Here is a 13541-nt window from a genome sequence, read left to right on the forward strand (position 1 = left end):
TATTCATCATTTTGCATTGTGGTTGCATGTGTAAATGATAACTTGTCCAAGATCACAAAGGTAACTAGTGGCAGAGACAGGGTAAGAATCTAGAAATTCTAAGTCAAAACTGGGTACTCTTTTTTATTTCATATATAAAGATAACAATATTTCATTTCTCTTTTCCAGCAGAAAAGTCAGCCTGATAACACCAGGAAATCAAACACAATTTACTGATTTTATCCTCCTGCTATTTTCTGAGAAGCCAGAGCTTCAGAGGTCCCTTTTTGGGCTGTTCCTGGGCATGTACTTGGTCCCAGTGGTTGGAAACCGTCTCATAATGCTGGCTCTGACTCTCATCTCCACACTTCCATGTATTTCTTCCTTTCTAACTTGTCCTTTGTGGATTTCTGTCTTATATCTACCACAGTCCCCAAGATGTTAGTGAGCATCTTGATACAGAACAAGACTCTCTCCTATGCTGACTGTCTTGCCCAGATGTACTTCTTTCTTGTTTTTATTGATTTGGAAAAATTCCTCCTCACTGTAATGGCTTATGGCCATTTTGTAGCTATCTGTCGCCCTCTATGCTATACAGTTATCAAGAATCCTAGGCTGTGTGGCTTGCTGGTGCTGGTCTCTTGGATAACAAGCCTTCTAGGTTGACCTTCTTCATAGTCTAATGGTAACACGGCTCTCCTTCTGTACTGACCATGAAATCCCAAAATTCTTTTGAGATCTTGCAGAGGTTCTGAAACTTTCTTGTTCTGACACTTTTATCAATTATGTTTTGGTATATATTATAGCTAGATTGCTGGGTTTTCTCCCCCTCATAGGAATCCTTTTCTCTTATACTCAGATTTGTTTTTCCATATTGAAAAATCCCTCTGCTCAGGGTAAGTATAAGCCTTTTCTACCTGTGGATCTCACCTCTGTTGTTTCCTTATTCTATGGCACAGGACTTGGAGTGATTTTGAACTCCTCAGCTACTCACTCTTCATGGAAGAGCATAGTTACCTCAGCAATGTATGCCATGCTCACTCCCATGTTGAACCCTTTCATCTTTACACTAAAAAATAAAGACATAAAATATGCCCTTAAAAGACTCATTAGCAGAACAACTTTCTCTCACTGATGGGGCTGGTTCATGATCCTTGTCATAAGAAACTGGTACTTTTGAGGAAAATAGAGGGAGGCAGAAATCTTGGATTCTCCTCATTCAAATCTATCCTCTATTTTGTCATTATAGTGATGTTCCCTAAATACAGGTTTCACTCTGTTACTCTTCCCCCTACTGAATGTCAGTGCCTCCCCATTGCCTCCAGGATCAAATACCAAGTATTCTGTTTGATATTGAAATTCCTTTATGCCCTAGCTCCACTTTATCTTTTAAGTCTCCTTATGCCTTACTTGCTACTAGATACTCTTGGCTCCAGTGACAATGACCTCTTTGCTGTTCCATGAACTAGACGCCCCATTTCTTGGTTCAGAACATTTTCTCAAGTTGTTCCCCATATCTAGAATGCTCTCTCTACTGCCTCCTCTACTGACTCATGCTGCCTTTAAGTTATAAGTTAAAAAAAAATTCCATCTTTAACTAGAAGTCTTTCCCAATCCTCCTTAGTTCTAGTGTCTTCCCTTTATTAACGTGATTAATTATTATTAATATTTAGTAAATATTAATATATTGATCATTATTAATCTTGTATATAGCTTGTTTGTATATATTTGTTTTTGTATTGCTTCCTCCATTAAATTGGTGATCCATGAGTCCAAGCACTGATGATACATATTATTATACAAATCATATAAATGACTGATAAATCTAAAGATTTTCTATCTTATTGACTAATTTTGTTCTTATTGATTATAAAGTATAGCTTTGACCTTTTTCCTCATGGTCTCCATTCCTGGCGTTTCCACCACAGTGACATCTGCTTGGACACATTCTGCTTTCTCAAAATATTTTCTAATGTAAAAAATAACCATGCTGGTTATAGAGTAAGAAAACCAGGATTTTAATTCTCAGTCTATGACTTATGAGGTGGTCAAGTTACTTAATGTCTTTTTTCTTTAATTTCTTCATTTCCGAAATGGGAATTGGAAGACCTGCCCTGACTATCTAACTTTCTTTTTTGTACATCAAATAAAATATAGTACATAGAAGAGCTTTGCAAGTATGAAATACTAGGTAGAAGAAAGGAAGAAGAAATTAGGAAAAATTCATATGGGATTTCATCATTAGAGGCTTTATTGGCCATCTCCTCCATGCCTAAGAAAATGGACATTATGAGATGCTGTGTGGTAAAAAAAGAAATCATCACATTGGGAAGAGTATTCTTTCTGGATGAGTGTTTTTGTGCTTTGCCTGATACTATAGGTGAAATCTTTTTCTTTAGTTGCACCTGGAATAACTGGAGCTCTGATGATGTACTTTTTAAAAACTGAGGTCGACTTCAAGTGACAAGGAAACATTGAATGTGAACATATGTGGAAAGTCCATTTGCTTTCATGATCATCTTTGTTTTCCTTACACTCCAACATTGGTTTGGCCATGTCACAACTTTGTTCAAGATGCTTCACTGGCTTCCTATTATATCTAGGAAAACATTTAATCTCTTATGACTTTTAAAATCCTTTATAATCTAATTCCAACACATGTTCTTGGACTGATTTTATATCACTGCCCAACATACTCATTATTCCAGTCAAACTCACCTACTTGTAACAATGTTCCTATTTCTCCCTTCTGAGCCATTATACATGCTGTTTCCCATCTATAGAACAGAGGGGAGCCCAAATCCACCTCTGTATCTTGGATTTCCTAGCTCCATTCACTGCTGTTTGAGTGCTACTCAAACAAGAGTGTAAAGGGATGAAACTGTTAAAATGTGTGTTTGAATCAGACAACCAAGCATTTAAGGCTAATTACTTATTGGACAATAACTCTATTAGCATTTGTTTGGAAAAATGGCCCTTCCCACTATTCTGTGCTGGCTTCATCTTCTGGTGTGTACAGATAATCATAGGAGGGATTAGAAGGTGGGATGAGACAAGCCAGACTCACTTGGCCTCAGGATGAGAAGGAGAACAGCATGGAGATTCTGGACTCTAGACCCTTGGCAAAACTCCTGGCAGTTTTGTCCATCTCATTCACTCCTCCCCCTAAAGACCAAGGACTTTTGCTTATCCTGATTCTGGCTGACTCTGAGGCCTCCAGGGAGCTAGTCCAGACTTTTTACATTTTGGTGCCCAAAGGGTGAACCAAGGACCCTAATTTCACAGAAAAAGTCCCAGGTGACCAGTAAACAGGGTGAATATTTTAATAGATAAACAGGGAACTTACTTTGTTAAGAGATAAATTAGTAATTCTCATTTTCTAGCTGAAATGGGGCAGCTATTAAGAAAAGATTCTCCCCCATCCCCACCCCTAAGGAGATCTACAGGAAGCATACTCAGATTGATAAAGAGACAAGTTACAATCAAACTTGGGAGCAGATTGATGGACTCGTGGATACATTAGAATGTATGTCCCCTTGGTTTTTCAAGAGGCAGATTATTGGAAACCAGTAGGAAATCAACTATGTGAATATTATAATGATAATGGTCTTGATTCAATTTCTAAGGAAACATTTTATATATACAACATAATAGAATTGGCCTTAAAGAATCCTCCAAGTTATAGATAAAAGAAAAGTTTTAAGAATAGCCAAATGAGGAAGTGTGAGGAAAAAGAGGAAGACAAAGGACAGATTAATGGCAATATTGCCAGAAGGCATTAGGACTTAAGTGAACCTAAAGGGTGTGGTGATTCTCACTCTCACAGCCCAGCTTCAACTCCAGCTACACCTGACAGGTCCTTGACATCCCCTCTCAACTTTGGAGAGAGGAGGAGGAGTGGGAGGGACAGTGATATCACCAGTACCTCCCCCCCTCCCAGCAATCACCCCTCCCATGTCTAAATTGCAAAAGGCACTATTTAAAGCCACAGAAGAAGGGCAGAATACAGCTGATTTGAAAATAGAAATGTATCCTATAATTCAACAGTTTAACTCTTCAGGTCGAGAAAGTAGAAGATACACTCCTTTTGATCTAGAAATCCTTAAAGATCTGAAAAAGGCTTGCACTCTTTATAAGGCTACATCATCCTATGTTAAGATGTTATTACAGAATTTGGCTTATAAAGTCTTAACCCTAGTAACTGGAAATCTATAGCAAGGACATGCTTAGAACCTGGACTTTCTGTTGTGGTTTTCTGAATATAGTGAGCTCTGTAGGATACAAGCCCAATGAAATAGTCAAAGTGGAGTTAATCCTCCAATCACCTATGACCAACTAACAGGTGTAGGTTCTTATGGAGACATTTCAGTATAGATTAATTACCCCATAGCAGCAAATGAGCAGATTGCTTCTGCTGCTATCAAAGAATGGGGTTTATCCCAGGTAAATAGGACAAAGAAGAGGCCTTCATAAAAATAACGCAAGGGCCAAATGAACCCTTTGCTGATTTTGTGGGATGTTTGCAGACAGCTGTCCTACCAAGTAATGGTGAAAATGCAGTAACAGATATTATGATAAGGCACCTTTCTAAAGAAAATGCCAATGAGGTTTATAGAAGAATTATACTAGGACTACGCAAGGATGCTCCTTTAGAGGAGATCCTAAGACGCTGTGCCACAGTGGGCACAAATATCTTTTATAGCCAGGCTATGATGCAGACTTTTCAAGATCCGAACATGGAAAGATAATTTCTGTTAATCATCCAGCAAGCAATCTGATGGGAGAAAGGGATTACAATTGGGGAGAATAGAGTTGTATGCAGCTGGGACAAGTGAAATATCCCCTAAAGAGGTGAAGTCTGTTCCTCTCCAGCCTATGGATCCCTTGCCTCCGGGCACAGTAGGCTTGACCATTTCACCTCCTAAAAGTACTAACAAAACAGTGTTCATCCATACACTGATGTGGGAAACTGGGGAATGTATAGGTAATATCCCAGTCACTAATACAGGTAGACAATGTGTAACTTATCAGCCAGGGGAAGTAGTAGCATCAGGTTTACTGATATAGACTCCTAATAGGCAATCTTGTGATAGATGCCCAGATTCTGATTCTAAGCAGCAGAATCCAGGAATATATTGACCAACAGCTGTAACAGCTGACCAATCCATGTTCACTATCTATATAAATGGCATACTATTGGAAGGATTGGTAGACACTGGTGCAGATCGTACAGTCAGAGGTGCCAACTGGCCCAGTCCCTGGCCAAAGATTAAAGCAGACATCTGCATGTTGGACATAGGAGGATCAATAGCAGCTAAGTTAGTGCTATCCCTTTGAGATGGACTTTTGAAGGCAAAACCGGAGTTTTTACTCCTTTTGGAAAATCCCCATCAATTTGTGGGGAAGAGGCATTTTACAACAATTAGGATTACAAATGAATACTTCGGTTTTTTAGGCAGGACTGCTGTTGAAGGCCTGCCAACACTTTCACCTGTTCCTATCCAATGGAAAACCGATACACCAGTGTGGATAGAACAGTGCCTTGTCTAGCAACAAAATGCAGACCTTAATAGATATAATACAGGAGCAACTTGACCAAGGACACTTACAACCATCTCTAAGTCCTTGAAATTCCCTAGTATGTGTTGTAAGACAGAAATCTGGAAAATGGAGAATGTTGACTGATTTAAGAAAAGTAAATGAACAGATGGAAACTATGGAAACTCTTCAGCCTGGACTTCCATCTCCTACTCATTTGCCTAGAGAATGGCCTCTTTGGGTTATAGACATTAAGGATTGTTTCTATTCTATTCCTCTAGATAAGGAAGATATGAAAAGTTTTGCCTTTTCAGTGCCCACACGTTAACTTAGCTGAGCATTATAAAAAATATGAATGGACAGTTTTGCCACAGGGAATGAAAAACAGCCCCACTATGTGTCAAATTTATGTTGCTGCTGCTCTTACTCCAGTAAGAAAAGCATTTCCAAAAGTAATGTTATTACATTAAATGGATGATATATTGGGATGTGCACTTGAGGAACAAATTTTAGAAGCATGTCTACAAAAGACCATAGAAATACTAAGGAACTACAAATTGTACATAGCTCCAGAAAAAATTCAAAGACATCCTCCTTTTCAATATTTAGGATATGAAATATACCCTAAGGTGCTTACAGTATGAAAATTTTCCTTAAGAACAGAGAAGCTAAACACTTTAAATGACTTTCAGAAATTGATAGGAGATATCCAATGCATGTGTCTAGTGTTAGGCTTGATTACCTATCAATTTCAACCATTATATGACATTTTAAGGGGAAACAGTGCTTTAAACTCACTATGCCAGCTTACAAAAGAAGCTCAAGAGGCTTTGAGAGAAGTTGAACTGGCTTTATCCAATGTGGTTGAAAGAGTCACTCAAAAACCTTTGGAAATATCAATTTTTGCTACACAAGAAGCATCCACAGCAGTCCTTCATCAAGGAGACAGTGTGATAGAGTGGGTGAACCTCCCAGCACAACCAGAACAAAGCCTTACTCCTTACCCAGTGCTTATGGCTAGAATTTTACTAAAGGCCATTAAGTGAGCAGTACAATTATCTGGGATAAGAGCTGACAAGATATACACCTTTTATACTAATGCATAAATTAATGTATGCTGTGAAACCATCCCAGAGTGGCAAATTTTATTGGCCACAGCTCCAAATATTACACATGGGTCTCCATTAAAGATAACCAGACTATTACATAATTGGCGATGGATTTTTGAAGAAAAGGTTTCTAAAGTTTCTCTTAAAGGACCAACTTTATCTTTACAGATGCATCCAAACATAATATTTGTGCTGTATACTCTCATGACTTAAATATAAAAAGAGTAGTAAGAACTTTTCAGTGCATTCAGCAGAATGAATGAAGATGGCAGTCCCAGGGTGAGGAGGAGCACTAGGACATCAGAACTTGAGGCCACAATGGAGCAGGGACCCTCCTCACAGTTACAGGGTAGAAAAGAATCCTTGTAGTTACTCACTGAGTAGAATACAAGTCTGAATAATGGTAAACATATCTTACTTAGATTATACCATCTTGAAAGAACTAAAAACTTGTGGGTCCCTAAAAGAATCTATGAAAAGAGCAGCACAAAAAACACCTGAAACTTGGGAATAATGCAACCTCCATCCTGGAAACAGAGACCTATTTAAAGATTAAAAGTCAAGTAATAGACTGGGAAAATAAGTAAACAACAGAAAAAAATTCTGAATGTAGAAATCTGGTCTGAGATTATGGAAGAGCTGAGAAAGGATTTTGAAAATCAAGTAAGAGAGGTAGAGGAAAAAGTGGGAAGGATAATGGGAATGATATATTAAAATCCTGAAAGATGAGTCAATAATATGGTAAAGGAGACACAAAAAATACTGAAGAAAATAACACCTTAAAAATAGAGTAGGGAAATTGGTATGAAAGTTAAGAAATCAGTGAGAAGAATGCTTTAAAAAGCAAAATTGGCCAGATGGAAAAAGTGGCACAAAAATTCACTAAAGAAAAAAAATTATAAAAAACAATAGAATTCACCAAATGGAAAAGGAGGTATAAAAATTTATTTAAAAATTAGAATGGAACAAATGCAAGCTAATAACTATGAAAAGTCAACAAACAATAAAAGAAAAACAAAAGAATGAAAATATAGAAGGCAATGTGAAATATCTCAATGTATAAACAATTGGAAAATAGATGCAGGACAGATAATTTTAAAATTAGTGGATTATGTGATAGCCATAATAAAAAAATAACATGAACATCATCTTTCAAAAAAAAAAAATTAAGGAAAACTACCCTGATATTCTAAAACCTGAGGATAAAATAGGAATAAAAAGAATTCACTTATCATCTCCTGAAAGAGATTCCAAAATGAAAACTTCTCAGGAATATTACATCATAGCAAAATTCCAGAGCTTCCAAGTCAAAGAGAAAATAATATTAGTAGTCAGCAACAGACAATTCATGTATCATAAATCAGGATAATACAAAATTTAGCAACTTTTACATTTTTTCTCTTCTTTTTTAAATTATACCTTTTTATTGACAGACATGAGTAATTTTTTCAGTATTGCAATCACTTCTGCTCCAACTTTTCCCTTCCTTCCCTCTCCCCTCTCCCCTAGATGGCACGCTGTCTCATACATGTTAAACATGTTAAAGTATATCCAAAATACAATATATGTGTACATGTTTATACAGTTCTCTTGTTGCACAAGAAAAATCAGATTTAGAAAGGTAAAAATAGCCTGGGAAGAAAAATAAAAATCTAAGAAGTCCACAGTCATTTCCCAGTGTTCTTTCACTGGGTGTAGCTGGTTCTGTTCATCACTGATCAATTGTTTTTGAATTGGATCCTCTCATTGCTGAAGATAGCCACTTTCATCAGAGTTGATCCTCATATAGTATTAGCAACTTTTTACATTAAAGGATCAGAGGGCTTGGAATATGATATTCTGGAAGACAAAGAAGCTAGTAGTACAATCAAGAATCACTGACTTAGCAAACTTGAATATAATCCTTCATCAGAAAAATGGATATTCGATGGAATAAAAAACTTTCAAGCATTTTTGATGAAAAGAAAATTTGAATTTCAAATACAAGACTCAAGGGAAGCATGCAAATCATAAGGGCATTAAAAATGTAAAATTTTTTTAATTAAAGTTTTTTTTTTTTATTTTCAATATATATGCAAAGATAATTTTTCAACATTGAACCCTCTGAAACCTTGTGTTCTAATTTTCTACCTTCCCCCCACCCTTCCCCTAGATGGCAAGGAATACAATATGTGTTAAACATGGTAAAAATATATTAAATACAATATAGTTTTACATATTTATACTATTATCTTGCTGCACAAGAAAAATCAGATCAAAAAGAAAAAAATCAAAAAAAGAAAATAAAATCCAAGTAAACCACAACAAAAAGAGTGAAAATGCTATGTTGTGATCCACCCTCAATTTTCATAGTTCTTTCTCTGGGTATAGATGGCTCTCATCATCTTAAGATCACTGGAAATGGCCTGAATCATCTCATTGCTGAAAAGAGCCACGTTCATCAGAATTGATCATTGTATAATCTTATTGTTGCTGTGAACAATGATCTCCTGGTTCTGCCCATTTCACTTAGCATCAGTTCATGTAAGTCTCTACAGGCCTCTCTGGAATCATCCTGCTGGTTGTTTCTTATAGAACAATAATATTCTATAACATTCATATACCATAACTTATTCAGCCATTCTCTTAACTGATGGGCATCCCCTCAATTTCCAGTTTCTTGCCACTACAAAAAAGGCTATCACAAATATTTTCCCTTTTTGATGATCTCTTTGGGACATAAGAATAGTAGAAACACTGCTGGATCAAAAGGTAGGCACAATTTGATAACCCGTTGGCATACTTCCAAATTGCTCTCCAGAATGGCTGGATCCGTAAGTGAAACTCTTTATATTCCTACATGGGAAGATGATGTTTGTAACTCATAAGAAGCTCCTTATTATTAAGACATTTAGAAGGATACACACACACACACACACACACACACACACACACATATATATATATATATATATATATATAGAGAGAGAGAGAGAGAGAGAGAGAGAGAGAGAGAGAGAAAGAGAGAGAATGAGAGAGAGTTAGTTGAGGTATGAGTTGAATAAAAAGGGATATCTGAAAAATAAAATTATAAAATTAAGGGATGAGAAAGTAATGTACTGGGAGAAAGGGAAAGTGAGAGATGGAATGGGATAAATTATCTCCTGTAAAAGAGGCAAGAAAAAGCTTTTCTAGGGGAGATAAAGTGGAAGAGGAGGGTGGTGAGAAAATGAGTGAACCTTACTCTCCTAAGATTTGGCTCAAAGAGGGAATAACATACATGCTCTTATGGGTTTAGAAATCTACATTACCATATAGGAAAGTATGTGGTAAAGGAGATAAGGCAGATAGTGATGGAAAAGAAGGTAGATTGTGTGAAGGGGTAATAAGAAACAAAACACTTTTGAGGAGAAAGGTGAAAGTATATAGAGAAAATAAAATAAATAGCAGGTTTACTACAATTTGCTATAGTAATTGTGAAAAAAATTTTTTGAAGAAACTTTTTCTGCTTAAGACTCATTTCTTAAACATATAGAAGAACTGAATTAAATTCATAAAATACTCATTGTAAAACTGATGAATGAAAAAAATTGTAGTTTGCAGATAAAGTAATCACAGCTATCTGTAGTTGTATAAAAATGCTATAAGTCTCTATTGATTGGAGAAATGCACATTAAAACAATTCTGAAGTACAACCTTATATTTATTAGATTGCCTAAATCAATAGTAAAAGAAAATGACAAATGTTGGAAAAGATATGGGAAAGATGAGACATTATTACATTGTTGGTGAAATTGTGAACTGATTCACCTATTCTATAGAACAATTTGGAATTATGCCCCAAAGACTATAAAACCATGCCTACCCTTTTACCTAATAATAGTACTACTACTGGGTCTGTATTTCAAAAGACACACACATACATACACACACACATACACACAAACAAAAGGGAAAAGGACTTATATGTACAAAATATTTATGGCAGTTCTTTTCTAGGGGCAAAAAATTGGAAGTTGAGGGGAAACCAATCAACTGGGGAATGATTGAAGAAATTGTGTTATGTGAATATGATGAAATACTATTGTTCTATAAGAAATGATGAGCAGGAAGCTGTAAGAAAAACCTGGAAAGACCTCTGTGAGTTAATGCAAACTGAAATGTACTCACACCATGACTATTATGAAAATGTTTTGCTGTACAACCTATATATAATTGATTGCTTTCTCAATTGGGTGAAGTGGCAATGGAGGAAGAGAGAGAACATAGAACTTAAAGTTTCTTTTTTATTTTTTTCCTTTTTAAAAAAAATTATTGAAGGTTTTTATTTACAAAACATAAGTATGGGTAATTTTTCAATATTGACCCTTGCAAAACCTTCTGTTCCAAATTTTCCTCTCCTTCCTCCCAACCCCTCCCCTAGATGGCAGGTAGTCCAATACATGTTAAATATGTTAAAATATATGTTAAATCCAATATATGTATATATAGTTATACAGTTATCTTGCAAAAGAAAAATTGGATAAAGAAAGAAAATAAAATGAGAAAGAAAATAAAATGAGAGCCAACCTCAATAGAAAGAGTGAAAATGCTATGTTGTGATCCACACTCAGTTCCCACAGTCCTCTCTCTGGGTGTGATGGCTCTCTTCATCTTTGAACAATTAGAACTGGTTTGAAACATCTCATTTTTTAAGAGAACGATGTTCATCAGAATTGATCCTCCTATAATCTTGTTGTTGCCATGTACAATGATCTCCTGGTTCTGCTCATTTCACTTAGCATCAGTTCATGCAAGTTTCTCCAGGTCTCTCTGAAATCATCCTGCTGGTTGTTTCTTACAGAACAATAATATTCCATAACATTTATATACCATAGCTTATTCAGCCATTCTCCAATTCATGAGCATCCATTCAGTTTCCAATTTTTTGCTACTATAAAAAGGGCTGCCACAAACATTTTTTGCACATGTGGGTCCCTTTCCCTCCTTTAAGATCTCTTTGGCATATAAGCCCATAGAAACACTACTGGGTCAAAGGGTATGCACAATTTGATAACTTTTTGAACATAGTTCCAAATTGCTCTTCAGAATAGTTGGATCCATTCACAGATCCACCAACAATGTATCAGTGTCTGAGTTTTCCCACATCCCCTCCAACATTGGTTGTTTTAATCTTTTCCTGTCATCCTAGCCAATCTGAGAGGTGTGTAGTGGTATCTCAGGATTATCTTAATTTGAATTTCTCTGATCGATAATGATTTGGATCACCTTTTCATATAACTAGAAATAGTTTCGATTCTTCATCTGAAAATTGTATGTTCATATCCTTTGACTTTTTATCAGTTGGGGAATGACTTGGATTCTTGTAAATTTGAGTCAATTCTCTATGTATTTTACAAATGAAGCCTTTATCAGAACTTTTGGATGTAAAAATGTTTTCCCAATTTATTGCTTCCCTTCCAATCCTCTCTGCATTAATTTTGTTTGTACAAAAACTTTTTAATGTAATATAATCAAAATTATTTATTTTGTGGTCACTAATGATCTCTAGTTCTTCTTTGATCACAAATTCCTTCCTCCTCCAGAGATCTGAGAGATAAATTATTCTATGTTCTTCTAATTTGTTTATGTCTAGATCATGAACCCATTTCAACCTTATCTTGGTATATAGTGTTATGTGTAGGTCAGTGCCTAGTTTCTGCCATACTAGTTTCCAATTTCCCCAGCAGTTTTTGTCAGTGTGAATTCTTATCCCAAAAGCTGGGGTTTTTGGATTTGTCAAACACTAGATTACTATAGTCATTGACTATTTTGTCCTATGAACATAATCTATTCCACTGATCAACTACTCTGTTTCTTAGCCAGTACCAAATAGTTTTGATGACAGCTATTTTATAATATAGTTTTAGAACTGGTACAGCTAGGCAACCTTCATTTGCTTTATTCCCCCATTAATTCTCTTGAAATTCTTGACCTTTTGTTCTTCCAGATGAATTTTGTTGTTATTTTTTTCTAGGTCAGTAAAATAGTTTCTTGGGAGTTTGATTGTTATAGCACTAAATAAATAGATTAATAGGTAGTATTGTCATCTTTATTATGGGAGCACTTAATATTTTCCCAATTGTTGAGATGTGACTTTATTTGTGTGAGAAGTGTTTTGTAGTTTTGATTATGTTGCTCCTGACTTTCCCTTGGCAGATAGATTCCCAAATATTTTATACTATCAACAGTTATTTTAAAATGGAATTTCTCTTTGTATTTCTTGCTGTTGGATTTTGTTAGTGATGTATAAAAATTCTGATGACTTATGTGGATTCATTTTGTATTCTCCAACTTTGCTAAAGTTGTGTATTATTTTTTAATATTTTTTAGTTGATTCTCTAGGGTTCTCTAAGTATACCATCATATCATCTGCAAAGAGTGATAATTTGGTTTCCTCATTATCTACTCTAATTCTTTTAATCTCTACTTTTTAATCACTACTATGAAGGCAGATGAAGTAGGCACTGAGGCACACTTAGAGCTTGGTTAAACACCAAAGACACCAAGGTCATCCACTGCATCTTGAGCCATCACCACTTGTCTTGACTTTGTTTTGCCACTGGATGGTGAGGACTCTGGAAGATAGAATGAGGTTGATGACTTCATGCAACTCTGATTCACTTAAATCCAATTTATACATGGATCAAAAGACAAAACCCATTACATCTTATTATCTCTGTCAATCTCAAAGTCCTGTGGTGATGGATGAGTGATGAAGCAGCAGGTATGGATACGCTGGGAGTTGTAGCCACAATCTTGAACACAGGTGACCCAAGTTATGGGGTAGTCTTCTCTCTGAAAGTAATAGTGGGATTTGAAAGAATTCTGCATGTCTAACTAGCCTTTTAAGGATTGCATTGACTATCTTAACGTGTGAGGAAGGGCCTAGAAAAG

General features: G+C 35.8%; 1 pseudogene; it reads left to right on the top strand.

Annotated features, from left to right (window-relative positions):
• Positions 1-283: 283 nt before the first annotated feature.
• On the top strand, positions 284-1114 carry LOC100921585 (annotated as a pseudogene).
• The last annotated feature ends 12427 nt before the right edge of the window (positions 1115-13541 follow it).

The sequence above is a fragment of the Sarcophilus harrisii genome, chromosome 1 (assembly GCF_902635505.1).
Source record: "Sarcophilus harrisii chromosome 1, mSarHar1.11, whole genome shotgun sequence".
NCBI lineage: Eukaryota > Metazoa > Chordata > Mammalia > Dasyuromorphia > Dasyuridae > Sarcophilus > Sarcophilus harrisii.